A 23,101-nucleotide genomic window follows, 5' to 3' on the forward strand; every position below is an offset into this window, starting at 1 on the left:
TTTTACCCTTCTACTTTCCTAAAGGACAAATCAATTTACTGCCCCAATGGATTTGATTGTTTTTCTCTCTTTAAGTCAATTTCAATGCACTTAAGAATTGAGTCTTTCCCAAGCTCCACTCCCTTCCCGTTTCTGGGATCGGATTGAGAGCCGGGGGCAGCAGTGGTGGCGCTGGGGTCGTGGAGCCCGGGCCGACACCCGAGATGGCGACCAAGAAGGAGGGCTGGCGACTGGAGACAGAGATCGAGCGCTGCAGCTCCGAGTGACAGCGGGAGCAGATCCCCGAGCTCAGCAAGCAGCTGTCGGCCAAGCTCATCGCCAACGATGATATGGCTGAGCTGCTCCTAGGGGAATCCAAGCTAGAGCAATTTCTGAAAGAAAACCCATTTAAACAAGGGGCCAGTCCTCGAGGTCCCAGGCCAAAGTTGAGGGAGGTTCGGAAACACATGACTGCTGCATTTGACCAAGGGAACCGTAAGTCAAAATTCTTACAAGAATCCAATTTGATCATGGCCAAGTTGAACTACGTGGAAGGGGATTTCAAAGAAGCGCTCAACATTTATGATAGAGTGGGCCTGGATGACTTGCTGCTGACAGGAGTTCCACCTTACAGGTTGCGAATGGTTACCAAGGCACTTTCTACTAAAGGTCTTTGTTTAGAGACGGTGCCAGTTTCCTCTTCTGCTAGTAATCTTCATGTAGACCGGGAGCAAGATATCATTATGTGCTATGAGAAGGCAGGGGACATTGCCCTCCTTACCTCCAGGAGATAGAAAAGGTCCTCATTACTAATATTCAAAATAGAAGTCCTCAGCCTGGGCCTGCACTCCATGATCAAGAACGGGGGTTTTTCCTAGAAATAGGACTACAGAGAGCCCATGTCCTTTACTTCAAAAATGGGAACTTGACAAGAGGAGTCGTAGATTTAGAGAGATTCTAAGAGCTGTTGAAACAAGAACTACACAAAACCTGCGAATGACGAATGATGATAACCAGGCAGTTAGCAGAAATTTTGTTAAGGGGTGTGTGTGAACAGAGCTACTGGAATCCTCTGGAGGATGCTCCATACCAGTCACCTCTCCATGATCCTCTCAGGAAAGGAGCCAATAGGAAAAACTACTCTCTCCACCAAAGAGAAGGAGTACACACAGGAGAAAACATCTTTTGCCCCCAGGAGAATACTGAGGAAACCCTGTTGTTGTTGCTGATCTGTGAATCAATGGCAAACTGGGATGCTGTATTGAGCAGGATTCCAGAGCATAAAAGTGACTGCATCATCAGTTTACAAAGCGCATCTGTGGTCTATGATCTATTGACTATAGCTTTGGGAAGAAGAGGCCAATATGAAATGCTATCAGAGAGTTTAGAAAGAGCTATGAAGTTTGCATTTGAGGAGTTCCACCTCTGGTACCAGTTTGCATTGTCATTGATGGCTGCAGGAAAATCTATTGGTGCCGTGAAGGTTCTGAAAGAATGTGTCCGTCTGAAACCTGACGACGCTACCATTCCTTTCCTGGCTGCAAAGTTGTGTATGGGATCCCTTCATTGGTTAGAAGAAGCTGAAAATTTTGCCAAAAATGTGGTTGACATTGGAAAGAAAACCCCAGGGTTCAAAGCCAAAGGTTACTTAGCTTTGGGACTCACTTATAGTCTGCAGGCCACTGATGCTTCTTTGCGAGGGATGCAAGAGGTCCTGCAGAGAAAGGCTCTTCTTGCTTTTCAGAGAGCTCACAGTTTGTCACCTACAGACCACCTAGCAGCTTTTTATCTGGCTCTGCAGCTGGCCATATCCAGACAGATACCAGAAGCATTGAGCGATGTTTGCCAAGCTCTTCAACTCCTGGGGGATGATGCCAATTCTTTGCTTCTCCTTGCTCTCTTATTATCAGCTCAGAAATATTACCATGATGCTCTGAACATCATTGACATGGCCCTGAGTAAATATCCAGAAAACTTTATATTACTTTTTCAAAGCAAAGTTGGAGTCACTCTATTGGGGTCCAGATGAGGCCCTTCTTACCTGCAAACACACGTTACAAATATGGAAATCCTCTTACAACCTCACTAATCCCGGTGATTCTGGATGTGGGAGCAGTCTCTTAGATAGAACCATTGCTGACAGAAGACAGCTTAATACAATCACTTTGCCAGACTTCAGCGATCCTGAGACAGATTCAGTTCATGCCACCTCCATACAGCCTTCAGAGTGGAATAGGCCCTCTCAGAAGTGGCTTCTTCTTTGCAAAATAGTACCCCCAAGCAAGGACCTTTACACCCCTGGATGACACTGGCTCAGATCTGGCTCCATGCAGCTGGAGTCTACATTGGAATTGGCAAGCCTGCAGAAGCAACAGCATGTACCCAGGAAGCAGCTAACCTCTTTCCAATGTCTCATAAAGTCCTCTACAGGTGAGGCCAAGTCTCTGAACTCTGGGGAAATGTTGACAAAGCCAGATATTGGTATGAAGAAACCTTATCCATCAGTCCCACTCATGTAAAGAGCATGCAGAGATTGGATTTCATCCTTCACCAGCTGGGTCGAAATAGTTTGGCAGAGAAGATTCTCCGTGGCACGGTCCAGGTGAATTCAATGGCCCATGAGGTCTAGAATGACCTCGGTGAGGTCCTCCAAGCTCAGGGCAACAATATTGCTGCTTCTGAGTGTTTCCTGACCTTGCTGGAGTTAGAAGCCAGTAGTCCTATTGTCCCTTTCACCATCATTCCCTGAGTGCTTTGAGGGGCGTGATACTGCCAAGAGGCTGGCTTCCCACCATGGCTGGAGGTGAGGCCGAGGACACACTTGCCAGATGCCAGTGGAGCTGCACTTGCTGGTTGGAGGTGGAGGGAACCTCAGTCCCTGAGGAGATAGGGGTTAACAAAATGGAAAGGGAAACATTTGATCATTATTGCAAGAAGGGAAGAATTAAACGAATCACTGAGGCTGTAGATGAATGTTAAATTGACCAAGATGATAAACCAAACAACTGAAATCATTCTCAATTCATGTATTTTGAGGGGATTGGCTTTTTTTTTGTTTTTTTTTGTTGTTGTTGTTGTGTTTTTCTTGTTGTTTTTGCCTTATGATAGTTTTCAATTCTAATGATGTTGTTTAAAATAGATTATGTGCCATATTTTGTTAGATGACATCTGAGTGCTCTATAAAATGATTACAGAATCAATCAGCAAATGTAGAATAAGATATTCAAAGTGAAAATTCAGTGACAGAGCAGATTATTTTTAGCCAATCTGTCATGAAAACTGTTCCCGCTTTCCCACTATTACCCTGACTCCTACCCTTGGCCCAGAAACCAAATGTGACATTTCTGATTCCTGTCTCAGTACTAGTCAAAGCCAGAAGACTGGCTGACAAGTTCTTGGTTTTGTTGTCAATAATTGTAATGTGTGGTTGAAAATTGTCTTTATTTAGAACAAAGCCTTAGTCCAAGAATATTTATATTTTACCAATATAAGCCTGTTATAAGAGAAGGAAATATGAGTTATTTAATTTTAACTTTTTTATGTGAATTCAGTTTATCAATGGAAATATGTAAAAAAGAAGCTTCACGTGGAATATTTACCAACATTCATTATACATTACCTACACTTGGCTAACTGGAAAGATGATGTTAATAATAAAATGATTTTTAAATGAAAAAAAAATTGTCTTCCCTATCTCCAACCTCTTTGGCTTTCCAGTGTATTGATGTTCCCCCCCTCCACCATGCACTTCTTTGTAACATATAAATTTACCTCATTTTGTTTCTTTTCCCATTTCTCTTAGTAATAACCTATTTTTTAGCTCCAGTTATATATATATATATATATATATATGTATATATATAAATATAAATATGTATATATATACATATTTATGTCTTGGCATTTTATCCTATATAGTTTGTCACTGTTCCTTTTAAGTATAATTCTTCTAGCTACCCAGGTAATAATAACAATTTTTAAGAGTTATCAATGTCCTCTTTTCTTATAAGGTTACATACCATTTTAACTTATTGGGTCTCTTAAAAAAAGTTGTTTTTTTCTATTTTGTTTTGTTTTCCCTCCCCCCCCCCCCACTTTCTCAATTACCTTTTGATGATTCTCTTGAGTTCTGTGTTTGAGCATCTAATTTTCTGTTTAGGTCTGGTCTTTTCTTTATAAATACTTGGAATTCTTCTATTGTGTTGAATGACCATACTTTCCCCTGTAAGAATATAGTCAGTTTTGCTTGGTAGTTGATTCTTAGTTGTAGACCTAGTTCCCTTGCTTCCTGGAATATCATATTCCATGCCTTTTGGTCCTTCAATGTAGATTCAGTCAGATCCTGTATTGTCCTCACTGTAGTTCCTTGGTATTTGAATGACTTCTTCTTAGCAGCTGGTAATATTATTTCTTTGGTTGGATAGTTCTTGAATTTGGCTATAAAATTCCTGGGTGTTGTCAGTTGGGAATTAAGTACAGGAGGTGATCTGTGGATTCTTTCAATCTCCACTGTTCCCTCTTGCTCTAGAATGTTGGGGAAGTTTTCTTGGATAATTTCCAGTAGGATAATTTCCAGGACTTTTCTTTTGTCATGATCTTCCAGTAGTCCAATGATTCTTAAGTAGTTTCTCCTTGACCTATTTTTTAGATCTTACATTTTGAGGATGAAGTGTTTCATATATTCCTCAATATTTTCATTCTGTTGATTTTGTTTTATAGTTTCCTGCTGCCTTGTGTGTATTCCTGTTTTTAAAGACTGGATTTAATTCCTGGCTTTTTGGTCATCCTTCTCCTTCTCATCTGATTTTCTTTGGAGGTCATCTTTCATCTCCTTTGCCTCATTTTTAAGCTGATTAATTTTGGCTTTCAAGACACTATTTTCAAGTTTTAGTTCAAGTACCTCTGTTTCTAGATGGTTTATCTTGCTTTTTAAGTTCTTTTCCCAGTTGTCATCAGCCTCTCTTAATTGTGTTTTGAATTGTATTTTCCAAAGTGTATGTCCAATTCACTGGAGTTTCTGTGTTTTTGCTTGGTGTTCCTTCATCCTTCTTTCTTACATTTGCTCTTTGTTCATTGCCTGGATAGAAGCTGTTGACTGTAATTTCTTTTTTCTTTTTCTATTGTTTGCTCATATTTGCCCCTTCATTTCCCTCTGTAGTTGCCTGCACTCTTGCTCCTCTCATTGTGTGATGGATCTGTGTGTTTGGGCTATTCTGTCAGCCTTCTCCCTTGGAACTTAGTCAGTAAATCTCTCAGCACAGTCTGAGGGGGAGGGGTTTTGGAGCTTGAGCATCCCTGCCCTCTGAAAGCTTGATGAGATGAAGCCAAGCTGAGTTGAAGAGCTGGATGTGCCAAAAGGCCAAAAATTCAGGAAAAGTGTGTGTGGAATATGGAGTGTCTCCACTGCTGTGACTAGGTTGCCTTCTCTGCACTTCTTCAACTGATTCCCTACTGCCTATATTCGACATTCTGAGCCTGGCACAACTTTTCCCACAAGGTGCTCTCTCCAGACTAGCACCCTTGCCCACCCTGAGGTTCCAGCCACTGCTGGAGGCTTATTGCTCTAGGTGGGGGAGGGGTCTTGGCACCTTCCTTTTTCCTTCCCCTTAAACCTGAGTGTTCTCAAATACAGACTTTTAGGGGGTGTAGCTTTTAAGTTGAGTCTAGCAGGAGGGTTCCTTGGCTCTGTCCTGTTGTTAGGTTTGATTTTCAGTCCCCAAGGAGCATTTGTTTTGTAATCAGTAAGGAAGTTTTTTCAGAGGTCTGAACTTTCACTGCCTCTACACCGCCATCTTGACTTTGCCTCTATATTTATATCTTGAAAAATGAATTTGATAGAGAATTTAACAGCCTTGGGAGGATAACATGTTAATAATCAATTATAATTTTAACATTTTTGTTGTAGTTTCTGATCTCAAATTATAGTGCAAAACAATAATTATCAAAATGATTTTGGCTTTGTTAAGAAATAAAAGCTAATCAGTGGAATAAAATAGGTATAGAAGATATAGATGAAAATAAACCTAGTACCATAATATATTTGATATACCCAAAGAGATGAGATACTAAGGAAAGTGTTCATTCTGTATTTAACAGAAACAACAAAACAAACAAAAAACAATATTACTCATGTAAATTTAAATTAGTCTGGCAGAAACACAATATACCATTTTATATTACCAAGTTTCTCACGATGTGCTGTAAATGAACATTTTACTAAGACATTTAGAATAATATCATAATCAAACAAGGTCTAAAGAAAATTTAAAACTGACAAATTTTATTAGATGATTTTTAAAATCCCTAATCACAAGTGAAACTAATGAAATCAAAATTAAAGGAAAAACCTATAACTGCGGAAAAATCTACCAAATTTAGCGAAAAGTTATACACACACACACTTTTGTGTCTGTGTCTGTACCCAGAATATATAGTATATTGAATCACATTTATATGCTTAAGTTACATATTCTAATTGATAAATGAAGAAAGTGTTTTGAGCAAGGAGTGTTCCAAAGAAGAAATCCAAGCTATTGATGACAATATAGGGGGAAAAAAACAAACTCCAAATCATTGGAGAAATGAAATTTGAAACAACTCTGAGTTTCTACCATGCACATAAATGGAAATGTTGAAAAAGGAAAAATTTTAAATGTAGAAATTTGAAAAGAATATTAATTTAATATTGGTAGAGATGTGAATTAATTCTGGAAAGCAATTTATAACTATATGCCATAAATTACTAAATTATCCATATGATTTGACTCAGTGATACCAGAATTTGACCTATACTACCAAGAGAACAATGAATGATAAAAAAAAGGATCCAGATGTAAATAAAAGTATATTTTCATCAACTTTCATTTTTTTGGTGGCAAAAAACCTGGAAATTCAGGGGATACATAGCAATTGCGGAAGTAGCAGACTAAATTAAAAACCAAAGTCTTATGCTATAATTGTGCCACAAAAATTGCAAAAGGGATAGTTTCAGAGAATATTGGGAAGATGTGTATGAGTTTAGAGAGATGAGTGAGATAAAATAAGAAAAGAATATTATATATGTATGTATGTGTGACACATACATGTATATAAACATATACATATATGGAGAGAGTGACACATACATGTATATATAAACATATATATACATATATATGGAGAGAGAGAGAGAGAGAGAGAAAGAGAGAGAGAGAGAGAGAGAGAGAGAGAGAGAGAGAGAGAGAGAGAGAGAGAGAGAGAGAGAGAGAGAGAGAGAGAATGAGAGACTTTACAAACAACAGGGTAAGTTATAAAAACTCTGATCAACATAAAGACCATCCAAAATTCCAGAGAGAGGGTCAATGAGAAAGCATGCTACCTATCTTCTGCTTCAGAAATGATAAGGACAGTGTATATATAAATAAGAGAGAGAGAGAGAGAGAGAGAGAGAGAGAGAGAGAGAGAGAGAGAGAGAAAGAGAGAGAGAGGTAGGTAGGTAGGTACAAAGATAAGTGGATGAATGGATGGATTGATGTATATATATATATGTAGACCAATATCTACATATACAGATATATATATATATGTGTGTGTGTGATCATATAAACACATACATACTATTACATAATGCTATATTAATAAGTTCATTATAATGTTTTATATTATGCAAAGTTTTGCTATTATGTTACAATGTTATATATTTTATAGTTATTACATGTGAAATACTTTAAATTTAATTATATTCATAAATACATATTATATATTAGTCTATATAATTGTATATATTAAATAGTTTTAACTTTCATTTTCCCAATAATGGAAGAGTTTGAGGGAGAAAAGATATCTCATGGAATTGCAAACTGAGGGTAAGGGAAGGGAAGGAAATCTTTTTGTATCAAATAACTCTAATGAGGATCTGGCAAATAGAGAATATAGAGGACAACAATAACAGGATTTGAGACCTAAAGCCATTTCCAAATAGATTAGTGGTCAAAGTATATGAGAGTGGCGGAATGATCAAAATAGTTGCATGCTAACATGCATATGAAAAACTACTAAAATAATTAATAATAAAAGAAATTTAATTCAAAACAACTTTGAAGTATCAATTCAGGTCACAAAATTATCAAAGAACATGAATATGGTGTTAGTCAAGGTTAGAGGGAATGTGGAAATTTGGTAATACCAAAGCATTGTTACTGTTATGCTATTGCTGTTATATCTGTTGTTTTTATTAATGCATTCTTGAAACCAATTTGTACCCTTGATAAGAGAGTTACAATAAGGTCCATAACTTTTTAAGATTCTGTTTCTAAATATATATGCAAAGAGGCTAATGACTAACACAAAAAGGTACTCTATGCAATATAATATTTTCAATAGTTCTTTTTAATAATATAAAACCCCAAAACACATAAAGGCAAAAAATAAATAATGATTAGTGAAGGAATAAAAATTATTGTGGTACATGAATATAAGGGCATTTTACTATGCTATGGGAAATTATTGATATGATAAATTTATAGATTCAGGAAAAGACTGAAAATTCTAGTTAAAACAAAAAAATGGACAATGGATACAAATATTTAATTAAAAGAACTATTAAATAATTGAATACAAATGTTGCAATATTTTAATGACCATGCTTATTCCCAAATAAGAGTTATAAAAGATATTTTTCCCCAATTATTTTCAGAATTTAGAAACTATAAGTATGGAACAATTAAGATTATAATGTCTGAATTTTTTGCTTTGATATATAGATTAAAATGGCTCAACTCTCTTTCCTCCATGTTTAATTATTCTCAAGAATGGTTCATTGAGAGGGTAAGAATAAATAAGTATGTTCTTCAGTAAGAATTACAGGGAGATACCCAGCCCAAAAGACAGGGAATCAGTGACAAACTGACTCTATAAGCCACATTTTACCCCTAAGTCATGTCATAAAATTGAAAATAAAGAGACTTACCATTGCTGATGATGAGCATATTGGCATGACTGTGGGGAGGGGTGTCACATACACATTGGAAATAGTGATTTTTAAATATGTAAATTATTGCTATATAATCATTTGTGATTTTCTGTTCATGCTTTCTCTAACTGATACATAGAATGCCCATGAATTGATGGTGGTGTTTTCTCACATAAATGAACTTTTAATTAAGAGAATATTATCCTTTTAAAATAGTTTTATACACTTTCATTTCAATAAAATTATAGTTTTCTTCCTTTATTTTGATAATACTAACTTGAAGGTCACCAGTTCCTCACAATTATAAATTTTAAGGCCCTAAATGACTATGAATATTTCCCCATTCAATATATAGCATGAAAGCAAAGAAGCATCAACTTTGTAAACACACCATTTCCATTTTGAAATATGTCAGCAGCATTATGTAAAAGCCCATAATTATTAAATCTGTAGTCATGTTCTTTCAAATCTGCCAAAAGTCAATTAAGGGAAAATGACTACATAAAGACATGAATGGGAACATAATCATTTAGTACTTAAACCACCCTTTCCCCAAAAAAGTGAATGTCATTTTTTTCACTGATCACAAATTAAATTACATATAAACTAAAACTATTTTATAAGGCAGAGGTTCTTAAACATGTCTGTGGTTTTTACTGGAGCTCTTTTCCAGTTTGGTGAAGGAAGCTGAACCATTTTCTGAATCTATATTTTAAAAACCTATAACAAAATGCTAAGGATAAGAAAGGAAAGGGATTATGTTGAAGTGATGTTTAAAAAACAAAACCAATTTTAAAAGTTCCTAATCTCCAGGTTAAGATCTCAAGCTCTAAGCCAGTGATGGTGAATCTTTTAGGGATGTAGTGCCAGGCCCCATCCCCACCATGCTCCCAAGACCAAGTGCCATGCCTGCCCCTACTAGATACCAAATGTCATGACCTTCTCCCTACCACATGCTGTGTACACCCTCCCCCCTTATCCTACACAGGGGAGGGAGAAAGAGCTTCCATTGGACTGTTGTACAGAGGGATGGTTGAAGTGAGGAATGTCCAAGGTGAGAGAGAGGAGGTGTAGTGAAGGCAGGGAGGAGAATAGCTCTATCAAAGTCCCTCTGTCTTTCTAGCAATGAACTCTGGGGGTGGAGTTGGAGAGGGAAGGTGGCCAAGTGCCCATAGTTGGTTTTGGTGCCCATGCCATAGGCACTTATTTGTTAAGTTCACCTTTTTTTAGTTACTTGACATTTTTGTGATTAATTCAACTTTTATAGTTACTTAACATCTTTTTGTATTAAGACCTAAGAATAGACTTAGCTTAAAGTTCTAGCTTTACTATAAGGTGAGAACTAAGTACCTTCATTGTTCAATCAGGAGATTACAACTTTATTTTCCCCTAAAGTATGTCTAAGTAGGGTGTAGTAATTTTAAAGTTCACAAGGGGAAGTATGGTCATTCAATAGAATAGGAGAGTTCCAAGCATTCCTGAAGGAAAGATCAGACTGAAACAGAACATTTGAGGCAGAAGTACAAAATCCAAGAGACCCATGAAAAAGTAAATAAGAGGGAAAATGTAAGGATTTCAATAAGGTCAAATGGATTATATTCTTCTATGGAAGGATGATATATGTCACTTCTAAAAATTTTAATCATTGTCACACTAGTCATAAAAGGGAAAATTTAACACTTAAAGAAGTGTTGGGGGACAGAGGGGGGAAACTAACAAAATGGAAGGAAATAAGATCTTGGTGAGAGATAATACTTCAACTGTACTTTCATTGGAATTAGCTCAGAGAGAGAACAGCCATATTTATTGGGGTACAGAATTATATCTTTTCCTACAAAAATGTAGAATGGGAATAAGAAACAAGGTGGTGGGAAGGGGAGAAATTCAAGAGAGGGAGAGACTGGGGTAATGACAGAAAGGACATATAGTAAGAGGGAAGTAAGAAGGGAGGGGGAATAAGGGGTGTTATATAAGGGAGGGGAAAGGGGGGAGACTGACTAAAAATAAAACAATAGAGAGAAGGGAAAGAGGGGATGGTGAAAGAGTAGGATTAAAAGAAAAATCAAAAATGGAGGGGAATGCACGAATGGTAATCATAACTGTGAATATAAATGGGATGAACTCACCCATTAAAGAGAAGCAGATAGAAGAATATACTAAAAACCAGAATCTTACCATATGTTGTTTAAAAGAAACATACTTGAGGCAGATAGACATGCATAGGGTAAAGTTAAAGGCCTGGAACAGAATCTATTGGACTTCAACTGAGACAAAGAAGGCAGCAGTAGCAATCATAATCTCAAACAAAGCTACAGCAAGAATAGATCTGATAAAAAAGATAAGAAAGGTAATGCATCTTGATAAAAGGCAGTATAGACAAAGAAAAAATTACCAATACTTAACATATATGCACCTAATGATATAGCAACAAGATTTTTAAAGAAGGAGCTAAAGGAGCTTATGGAAGAAATAGATAGTAAAATTATGCTACTGAGGATTTCAACCTTCTCCTATCAGAACTAGATTAATCTAAACAAAAAGAAACAAAAAGAAGTAAGGGAAGTAAATGAAATTTTAGAAAAGTTTGATTTAATAGATAGGAGAAAATTGAATAGGGATAAAAAGGAATATACCTTCTTTTTGCAGCTAATGGTACATGTGTAAAGACTGATCATTTACTAGGGCATAAAAAACTTCACAACCAAATGCAGAAAAGCAGAAAAAAATAAATGCAACTTTTTCATGACTTAATGTAATAAAAATTATAATCAATAAGGGTTCATGAAGAAGTAAATTAAAAATTAATTGGAAACTAAATAATCTAATTCTTCAAAACTAATGGATCAATCATAGAAACAATCACTGATTTCATTGAAGAGAAGGATAATGAAGAGACAATATATCAAAATATATTGGATACAGACAATGCCATCCCCAGGGGAAAAGTTATATCCCTCAGTGTTTTTATCAATAAAATAGAAAAAAAAAGGATATAAATGAATTGTTCACACAACTGAAAAGGTTGAAGCATTGTAGATTCTAATCCAGTCATATCTTACCTTTGTGTGTCTTTCTGTTTCAAGTGTGTCTCTTGGAATCAAAATATGATTGGATTCTAGTTTCTAATCCATCCTGCTATTTGCTTCTGTTTTATATGTATATTCATCCCATTCACATTCATATCTGTGATTAGTAATTGTGTATTTCTTTCCAGTCTATTTAATTTATTTTTTTTCCTTTTTGTATGCCATCCCTCCTCAAAAATCAATTTTTCTTCTAACAACTACCTTCATTGATCTATTCTTTTATCACACAACTCCTTTCTCTTAGGATCATTCCCCAACTATTCCTTTATTAAGTTAATAATATTTTATACACAATTAAGCATGTGCAAATATATTCTATATAAGTACCCATATGTACATATATATATACACATATATACATACACATATATCTAACATTATATACATATATACTTCTCTATTTTAAAAAATTCTGAATGATAGTACAATTCAAAATCTCCCACCACCCTTCCATTTCCTTTACAGAGTAACATCTCATTCTTGTGTGCCTTTTTCCCATGAGAAAATTTCCCCATTGTACCATCCCTCTTCTCCCAGGAGGTATGGTTACAATTGTCATCAAGAAATTTTTTAACCAATTAATAGCTCCACCAATAGAGAACACTACAATAAGGTAGTAGTATTCTAAGTCCCCACATCCCCTCCAGTATTTATCATTATCCTTTTTTGTCATGTTAACCAGTCTAATAGATATGAGGTGATATTTCAGAGTTCTTTTAATTTGAATTTCTAATCAAAATGATTTGGAGCATTTTAATAACTAAAATTAGTGTTAATTTTTTTATCTGAGAATTGCCTGTTTATATTCTTTGACCATTTGTCAGTTGAGGAATGCTTTGTATTCTTATAAATTTGACTTAGTTGTCTATGTATTTGAGCAATGAGGCTTTTGTCAGAGACATTTGATGCCAATATTTTTCCTACTCTATTGTTTCCTTCTAATCTCAGTTGTACCCCTCTTGTTCCTGTAAAATCTTTTTTTTAATTTAATTTAGTCAAAGTTATATATTTTATTTCTCTTTATGTTTTCTTTGTCTTTTTTTGACATAAACTCTTTTCTTATCCAAATTAGTGATAGTGAAATTCTTTTGCCCTCCATAATACATTTCTCCATTTCATCATTTTTACTTTGCCTTAGCATAAGACCTAAGGTGCTGGTCTATGTCTAGGTATTGCCAAGCAGATTTTTGTCAAATACTGAATTTTTCCAAAAGTTTAGATCTTTGGATTTGTCAAACACTAAGATACTATAGTCATTTACTATTTTGAATACATGTATTTTTAGACAGTGCCACTTTGTTGAGTTATTTTTCAGGAGGAACAGGACAAGTAGGATTATCTAATCAAATGACACTATAACAGTTGGTGCCATACTGTTTTAAGCAATGGACATGGAATCAGTGATACCTGAGTTCAAATTATTCCCCATAAATTTACTAGCTGTGGAACCTGGGATAGCCATCTTACCTATCTCATCCTTGGTTTTTATTTCTCTAAAGTAGAGATAATAATAGGTCTTATATCATGTGATTACTGTAAGAGTCAAATTATAAACAAACACATATATATATACATATATATATCAGTATGTAACATCAGTTTGCATAATAAAGCACCATAAGTACTATTAAATATAAAGTAATTTTATATTCAGATTACAATTAATTACCACAAATTTAAAAAATATATATTAATTTGTACCATGTTTTTTTAAAAAACTGTATGCATTGAATATTATAAATGTTATATTTATATATTATTCCTAAAGAAAAATAATTCTACAGAAAATATGGTATTCCAATTAATACACAAAGTAAAGTGAGCAGTTCATTCATTAACTTTAACTTTTTAGCAGAGTTTTGGTTTGGTTTGGTTTTTAAAGAAAAGAAGAAAACCAACAACTTCAGGAAACATCACAAACTTTGATGAAAAATCTCATGTCTAAAGGGAATGAACTTATGAATGCTATTTTTCAGCTTCAGATCAAACTAAATAGTCCTCATTTCTGTGGTGGTACCTCCATAGATTACCCTTAAAGGGCATTACAGATTTTTCCTTAAACTTGTCCATCAGTTTGACCAAAATAATTGAATTTCTGTTTCACAGAAAGTCAAGAAAATGCAAAAATAGCTTTTGGCCTACAGAGACAGTTCAAGATTTAAATCTAGAAACTACCCTAGCAACACTGCCTAGATTTAAAATATAGCTTTGGCATATTTTTGCAGAATTTATGTATCAATATTCAAGTAAGAAAAAAAAAACAGATAGAATATTCTACTGAAAGCAATAGCTGATGGTTGAAATAACCAATAAATATCCAAGGTCTGAAAATGGCAAGTCCATTTTTATGTAGAGTACATTTTATGAGAGGAAGTTTTTGCAGCTCAGAAAAGGCATTAGAGGATTTTTCTCTCTCAGTGGGGGAATAAGGGTTTCTTTTTTTCCAAACCCCATAACTTACTAAAAGCTGAGGGGGGATAGGGAACTCCTAAAGGACTACGTGTAATGAAATCTGTCTTTGAAAACCCTTTTGCCTTTTCAAAAGCACATGAGAAATAAATGAGGCTTTAGCATCTTACACCACAAATGACATTATATAACCTGTTTGTGTTCCTGCTACAGTTAAATCTTTCTAATGGCATTTAATATTATAAATTTCTGCCTTTTCAGTTTAGCAACCACAGGGAAAAGGATAAATCATTTGGGGTGGATTCCTAGCTTTTTTGAAAATACAATTTCAAAACATGTTTGTTGCTACTTCTAAGTTATCAATTCCCCAAAATATAAGTTAGCTCTAAGTCTTCAGTGAACCTTGCTAAGACAACATATATGAATATATGCATACACATATATATATAGTGAGAGAATTGTTTATTCTTTTGCCCTCTTTTAGTATAAATTTCTGATTGTGATCTCTATACAAAAACATGATTCTAGGGGTTAATTATTCATGAATTTAAAAACATGACAGACATTTTATCCTTTCAAAATATTTTTAAATTATTTTGAAAATTAATTTTTGTAAAAATTGAAAGATTTCTGAACTTTGTCTAGATCGAAATGATCTGTTAATTTGCTAGGCTTAAAAAACAAGGATATATTAAAAGAACCATATCTAGCATGAAAAAAAGAGACTTAGGGCAATGTAGATGAGAAATGATGTCAGCATCTTCATATATTTTGATGACTATATCCAAAGGGATCATGAGCATTGTATGAAAGCTATAGCAAAGAAAGTGTTAACTCAATAAAAAAAAATCCCTAACATTTAGAACTGTCCCAGAATGCTGTCTGAGGAGACAGTGACATCTTCTTCAAGCTGAGATCATATAATTATAGAACAGACACCTCTTTAGGAAGTCCCTGGACTACATAAAGTGCAAAGGCTCTTTTTGGGATCCCTTTTGTTTCCAATATTTTCTGAATTCATGTTTTGTACAGTGATTTTTTTCCTTCTCTCTACTCCAATCCAGTAAGGACGCTGCTTAATCAAGTTTAAAAATTTCCTGGACATATGGGAATGGCGCCGCCAGAACTGGAGCTGCAAAGAATCATGTTTCTCTAAAGAAGAATGAACCCCATTCTACCTACCACCACAAGTTATTTACTTCCATGAAACCTCAGCTTTCTAATTCTTACTGGAACTCTGACTAAGAAGAAAAAAAGAATGAAATTATATTTTTCAGGGTAAAATCAAAGTAGTTTCTTCCTGAATATTATATGTCTTTGTTCATGTAGTAATCCATATGTGACATTGGTAAACATATATGTCATGAAACAATTCAAGATCTTATACTTGCACTGTGATTATGCCATGAGAAACTATCACATATATAGCTGGGTAAGTTCTTGATACTACATCCTTGGTGATTTGAATACTCACTGTATAAAGTTACAATCTAGGAAATAGGTCAAATTCCTATAAAAAACTAACCTTTTGTTTCATTAAGGTCATTAACCTACAGTTGGGTAGGCCTATTAAGAAAAAAGAATTGAGAAAACATGAAATATAAAAATATTTTAAACTTTAGAAGAGATAATAATTACTAACTTTATTTTAAAAAATATTTGATTTAGACTATATATGGTTTCTTGAAGTTACATGTGCCTCGGGTACACTTAAGATAAGAACCTTATAATTATTTACAAACATTTTTCAGGAATGCAACTTTTGATAGATTGTATACCTCTATTACTAAATTCCTGGCCAAATAACCTAACTTACACACTGGTGTCATAATACAGGAAATACCATTTCTATAAATAGCTTATTCTCACCACAGTAGCTTCTAGGCTAAAAGGGTTGGGTCCATTGTATGTAATTAACCTTCTATTAGTCAGGAAGTTTGGTTATTTGTTTATACTCAAGTCCCTACATTTTCATAAATGTTGTGAGTTCTTTTTTATATCACCTTATTTTAATTTATTTTTAAAATCATTTTTAATATTTTAATTGATTAATTAAGAAAAATTTCCCATCCTTATATGACTCATATTCTTTTACTCCTTTCCTCCCATCCACCTTCCATAGCCAACAAGCAATTCCACTGGGTTTTACTTGTGTCATTGATCAAGACCTATTTCCATATTATTGATATTTGCTCTAAGGTGATCATTTAGAATCTACATCCCCAAGCATATCCCCGTCAACCCATGAGATCAAACAGTTGTTTTTCTTTCATTTTTCTGCTCCCACAGTTCTTTCTCTGGTGGTAGATAGCATTCTTTCTCATAAGTCCCTCAGTATTGTCCTGGATTGTTGCATTGCTGCTAGTAGCGAAATCCATTGCATTCTTTGATTGTACCACAGTGTATCAGTCTCTGTGCATAAGGTTCTCATTGTTCTGCTCCTTTCACTCTGTATCACTTCTAGGAGTTCCAGTTCAAATGGAGTTCCTCCAGTTCATTATTCCTTTTAGCACAATAGAATTCCATCACCATCAGATACCCCAATTTATTCAGCCATTTCCCAATTGATGGACACCACCTCATTTTCCAATTTTTTACCACACAAAGAGCAAGGCTATAAATATTTTATTCAAGTCTTTTTCTCTATGATCTCTTTGGGGTATTAACCCAGCAGTGGTATGTATGGGTCAAAAGGCAGACAGTCTTTTAAAGCCCTTTGTGGATAGTTCCAAATTGCCATCCAGAATGGCTGAATCAATGTGAGTTCCTTTTTTAAGGGGAAAACTCATGACTTTACTCTGTAGTATTATTTAACTGTTGATAACACTGTTAACATCTCCCACTTACATTCCTCAGAAATGATTTTGGAGATTAATGAGATGCTTTTAAGACCTTTTTTATATTCATAAATGATATTATATAAACAGAAACTAATTAATGTTATCATTATTATAAAATATTTGACTTAAAATTCATAAAAACCACATAGGTGATCTTTTCTAAATATATTATAATATTTTTGTTATAAAAATATGGCAAGATAGTTATATCTTTACAATTAGGAATATGAAAATGTTTTCATATTTAATTGGAAATTATATGATACTCCACAATCGGTTACTTAGAGAACAAATTATGGAAACAATTAATAATTTCATCGAGGAAAATGACAATGGTGAGACATCCTTTCAAACCTTATGGGAAGCAGCCAAAGCAGTACTCAGAGGAAAATTCATATCCCTGAGTGCATATATTAACAAACTAGGGAGGGAAGAGATCAATGAATTGGAAATGCAAATCAAAAAACTTGAGAACAAACAAATTAAAAATCCCCAGAAGAAAACCAAACTAGAGATCCTAAAAATTAAGGGAGAAATTAATAAAATTGAAAGTGTTAGAAGTATTAAACTAATAAATAAGACTAGAAGCTGGTACTTTGAAAAAAACAAAATAAACAAAGTGGTGGTCAATCTAATTAAAAAAAAAGGAAAGAAGAAAAGCAAATTAATAGCATCAAAGATGAAAAGGGGGACAGCACCTCCTATGAAGAGGAAATTAAGGCAATCATTAAAAACTACTTTGCCCAATTATATGGCAATAAATATACCAATCTAGGTGATATGGATGAATATTTACAAAAATATAAACTGCCTAGACTAACAGAAGAAGAAATAGAATTCTTAAATAATCCCATATCAGAAAAATAAATCCAACAGGCCATCAAAGAACTCCCTAAGAAAAAATCCCCAGGGCCTGATGGATTCACAAGTGAATTCTATCAAACATATGTAGGTTTAACTCATTATTTGTGAATATCTGTTTAAATATTCAAATGAATGTATAGAGCTCATAGATATCAGAGTTGCCTTCAATGATATAAGAATTAACTATCTATGACCCCATCTTGTGCAGCCCTTTTCAATGAACTCTATTAAGTTCAGGACAGAAAGAATTAAACCAGAGGCCATCTTCACTTTCTCCCAACAGTGTGAGGATACCCTTGGCATGTCTGAATTATCTAAACTGTTAAATTGGATTACATTTGTATTTGATAATATCCTTTTTACAAGTTTTTCTTTTTATTTCTTTACTTGTCAGGGCTTTCAGTCATTTCATACCCACCATGCGATTTTCCATTGCTCTTGAGTGTTATTTATTTTCTATTTTTTGAAGACTATAAAGACTATAGCCAATCTACAGACATACAAACCTAGGGAGAAGAAAAATATTTTCTGCTGAAGGACATAGAGTTGATCCTGTATTTGAAAAGATTTTCACATATCTCTTTTTGCTTTGAATTAGGACTAAATAGTTAGAGAGCAGGATTGTAATGGAGGAAGTCTTCATTTTATATATTGACTGTTTCAAACCTTAGATAAGTTAGTTACTTAAACTCTCAGTATTTTAAGCAAATACCTAATGCTAAGGATTGCAGACAAGCTGTTCATTTACATTTACAGAGAATATTTTATTAACTATATCAATGAAATTACAGGTCCAGCCTTTATCCCTATCATTTATTTTCCTACTAAATATGATTCCTTATGGATTGGGCCTTATACTTCTTTGCATCATATATGATCCCTAGCACAACCCTTGCCCACTGGAAATGGAGAAAAGAACATTGCCGTTCTATCTATCAGTTAGTCTTGGGTTTATGGGATATTATTTCCAGCTTCTGGCACAAATTTGAATGATCCTTAATTGTCTTATATAATTTTATGAGACATAGGAAATAAAATTACTTTTTTAATCTGCTAGATCTCTGGTAGTTTACTCAGCAATTTTTTTTCTGCTATAAAGAAAACTGCTTTTTTTTTAATCACTGTCTGTCTCTTTCTCATTAATCAAACAATACCAAAACAACATGACAGTTCCAGATGCCAGACTCCAGAGGGATTTCTTTTCTGTATTTTCCTCTCTAAGGATATCTGAAGGTCTTTACTCTTTGTACTTTCCACTTCTTAGAATGTCATTATCTTTCCTCATTCATATACAGAAAGATTCCTGCTCCATTGCCATTCTAAGTTTCTCCTACTCACAGATAAAATAACTCCCTAAATTTCTCAGAGTACTTGTTCTCCTTACTGTATTATAGGCTCCTTGAGGACAGGCACTGCATTTTAGTTATCTAACAAGAAGAGAGGAGTGTGTTTCAGCATCTGTTCTCTGAGACAGATTGTCTAATTCATTTAATCTGAGATCAGCTGCCTTCAATTGCTATTTTAATTTGTATTATTGAAGACATTGCAAGTATTATTCTCTTGGTTCTGCTGTCTTACATTTACATTGTTTCAAACAACTCTTTACACATTTCTCTGACTTCTTCATTTTTTGTTTTGCACAATAAAATTTCATTACATTTGTAAATCACAATTTATTCAGTTATTACTCAATCAATGAACCCTTATCTTTTCAGATTTCATTCTGGAATATAGTCTAATATGTTAGAATGTTGAGAGGCAGCTTGTCACACTCTATAGACAGCTAGGCTATGGATTTGGAAGAATTCGATTCAACTGATTGACTATGTCATTGACTAAGTCACTTAACATTTAAGTACTCTAGGAAGGTCTTTTAGAATGTAGGTTACAAAGAAGGCTGGAGGGAGTTTCTTTTTTGAGGATTTTTGATAGTAATGAGACAATTATCCATATTCTTGTGGTAAAAATGGCTAGTACAGACATTTTTCTTACAGATAGCTTTCTAGTTTTCCTGTAATCTGAAATCTTATAATTCTAAACTCATTCCTATTTGTTTCTCTCTCATTTTTAGGGAGATTCTTAATCTTTTTTTTCTTCGTCAAGATAAATTTTATTGTAACTTTACCAGTCTGACTGGTAGACGAAATCTATGAGCTAATTTACATAGTATTATAACTTTTTCTATACTATCATGACCCAGCCTCAAACAATAATTATATCTTTCATTATTGTAAGTTGTCCTTTATTTCTATAAGTCTGTAACACTTTTTGAATATTTTAATAGGGGTCCTGAGATTACCTGAATAAATTTTCTCCTCAATATTTTATGCATATATTTATGTCATATATAAAATAGATTCACATATATTTACAGATATACATTGATATGGAAAAAGAGTAGGAATAGTCAGAGAAGTGGGGAGGAGGGAAAGGCATGAACAGAGACATAAATGTGATATAGGTAGATACCTGCCTTGCATTCAAATTTCACTTCGGATACATATTAGCTATGTGAAGTTGTACACATAATTTAACTTTTCAATGACCTAAGGAATTTCCTAAGATTTTAATTGAAGAGAAAGTTCTGACTTGAAATTGTTAGAGGAAATTTACTCATCTGTGAGTTTTTTTAAATATTTCCCAATTCTGTCTTCTTTACATGTTAGAGTAGTCTTCTAATTATACTTTTGAAGTAATATATTCAATTTAATTATATACTTTGATAGGACATAATAACATGGTCTCTAGGTTATCCCTGAATAACATAATCACATAACTTGAAGGCATATGTAGGACTATTTTTTAAAAACATGTGTAAAATAAATCTGGCTCCTCAAAATAACAATACCACCAAAAAACAAAACACCCTATTTCTTTGACATTAGCTTAAAATAGGATAAAACTGGGACAACAACAGTGATGGGAATTCTTTGTAGCTGGGGTGTAGTGGTAAATGTTTAGTAACCAGCTATTCAGCAAAAACAAATAAACATATGAAATCTTTAGATGTTATTAACATTCATTAATATTTTTCCATCACTTTCTTAAGTTTAGACAATAAACAAAGAAATAAATCAAGCACTGTGTTCTACTGTTTGCCAGTTTCTGAGGTATAAATGCTCATCCTGAACAATGAACAACTAATTCTCAGAAGGCAGTTTAACTTGACTCCAGCACACTCTGGTTTTGCATTTGATTAAGAAACTCAAGGCATCAGATAGTGGCCATAATGAAATTGATTGGCTGTACCATTTTATTTCTCTTTAAACAGAAAACTGAAAACATTTAAAACAGATTGACTACCTTTCTAGTTTGGAGCTATGATCCATGACTCCTGGAGTTGGAGCTGATTATCAACGATCACTTATAATAATAATAACAGCATATCCTATGCTCCTTTCAAATAGCTCTTTACAAAAATAGTTGCTACAATAAATACAGCACTTAAAGTACAGCATATGGTAGTAAATGACTGTGTAAACATAGTATTTAGTATTATTTAATAAAAGCTATTTAGAGTTGCTTCATTTAAAAAAAAAAGAAATGATGCAGCTATAATAATCTCCAAGGAACATGATTTTACCTAGTTCATAATAGATTGAGAGAAAAGTAGCCAGAAGAGGAAAAAGGAGACAATTGCCACAGTTGAGGAACAATATTTAAATACAACTAGAAATATATAGCCTGGTGATAATATAAACATGTATCACTAGGCTTGTTTACATATCAGAGTAACCTAAGTAATCAGAAATTTCCATAGAAGACATTGAGATAGATTGTTTTCCTTTAATAATATAGCTTTAAAGTGAATCTATTTCAGTGTGTTTTACTACTATAATAGAATTATAGCACTGTAAACATATTCCTAAATATATGCATACTTATGGTCATCTTTTCAATTAAAATATATTTCTGTAATATCTACTATAAAACAAATGTAATACAGAGAAACTTTTTGAATCAAAGAATATAGTTTCATTTCTGACTATACAATTATTTAATCTATACTCTAAAACAGATCATTTTACTTCCCTCAGCCTCAGTTTTCTTGCATATATTCATGATCCTTTTCACTTATAATAAATTTATGACATATTTAATACCATGGATGTAATTAGAGCCGAATATAATATAACCCCTGTTTTCAGTTTTACTAGATTGTAAATAGGGGCAGGATGGACATTATTTGTAAAGAAGGAATGGAATATTTGAAAGGAATTATATACTAGTAGAAAGTGGTGCTTTAACTTTGGTACTATATATTCTTAGCTGGTGCCACTCCATCGTTATGCATTATTCTGATATCACCCATATTCTTTCTTTTCTATCCCACCCAAAAGAGTCCACAGTGGGTCAGTGTTTCCAAAATTATTTGCCCAAGGACATTACCAACTCAAACTACCTCTATAAAGGAGGAGCCTCATATAAAACATTAAACATCTCATCTTTCTCCCACTATATCAAAATTCCCTTCCCATCAATGTAAGGATCTCAGATAATCATCAGAAGGGACGATATGAAGAATCTGGTTAGCATCATAGTAGAACCTAATTTCCTTAAAGACAAAGATATCACTTTTCCCCCTGATATCCTCTCTGGCATGGTATCTATCACAAAGGAGAGTCTTATTAAAGGTTTATGAAACTGAACCAATCTCAGTAGAACAGAATGAGGGAGTTAAATTGAACTGTAGATAAATAAAGAGATGGAATTAGAAATCATACTCAGTCTCCACATTTTATAGATGAAGAAACTGAAGTCCTAAGGTGACTTGCTCAAGGTCAAAAAATGTTAATCTATGAAAATTCTCACCCTGGGACAGAATGTCTGTATTCATCAGTTTCTAAATATACCAAGACAGTGATCAACATATTTTGAAAAATGCCCCAAAGGATAATCATTCAGCCTTTTTTTTGAAGACCTAATATAGGAATAGAAACAATTCTTTCCCGAAGCAGCCCATCCAAATTTTG

General features: G+C 33.9%; 1 pseudogene; it reads left to right on the forward strand.

Annotated features, from left to right (window-relative positions):
• Positions 1 to 203: 203 nt before the first annotated feature.
• On the forward strand, positions 204 to 2,737 carry LOC100012167 (tetratricopeptide repeat protein 7B-like; annotated as a pseudogene).
• The last annotated feature ends 20,364 nt before the right edge of the window (positions 2,738 to 23,101 follow it).

The sequence above is a fragment of the Monodelphis domestica genome, chromosome 5, assembly GCF_027887165.1.
Source record: "Monodelphis domestica isolate mMonDom1 chromosome 5, mMonDom1.pri, whole genome shotgun sequence".
In the NCBI taxonomy this organism is placed as follows: domain Eukaryota; kingdom Metazoa; phylum Chordata; class Mammalia; order Didelphimorphia; family Didelphidae; genus Monodelphis; species Monodelphis domestica.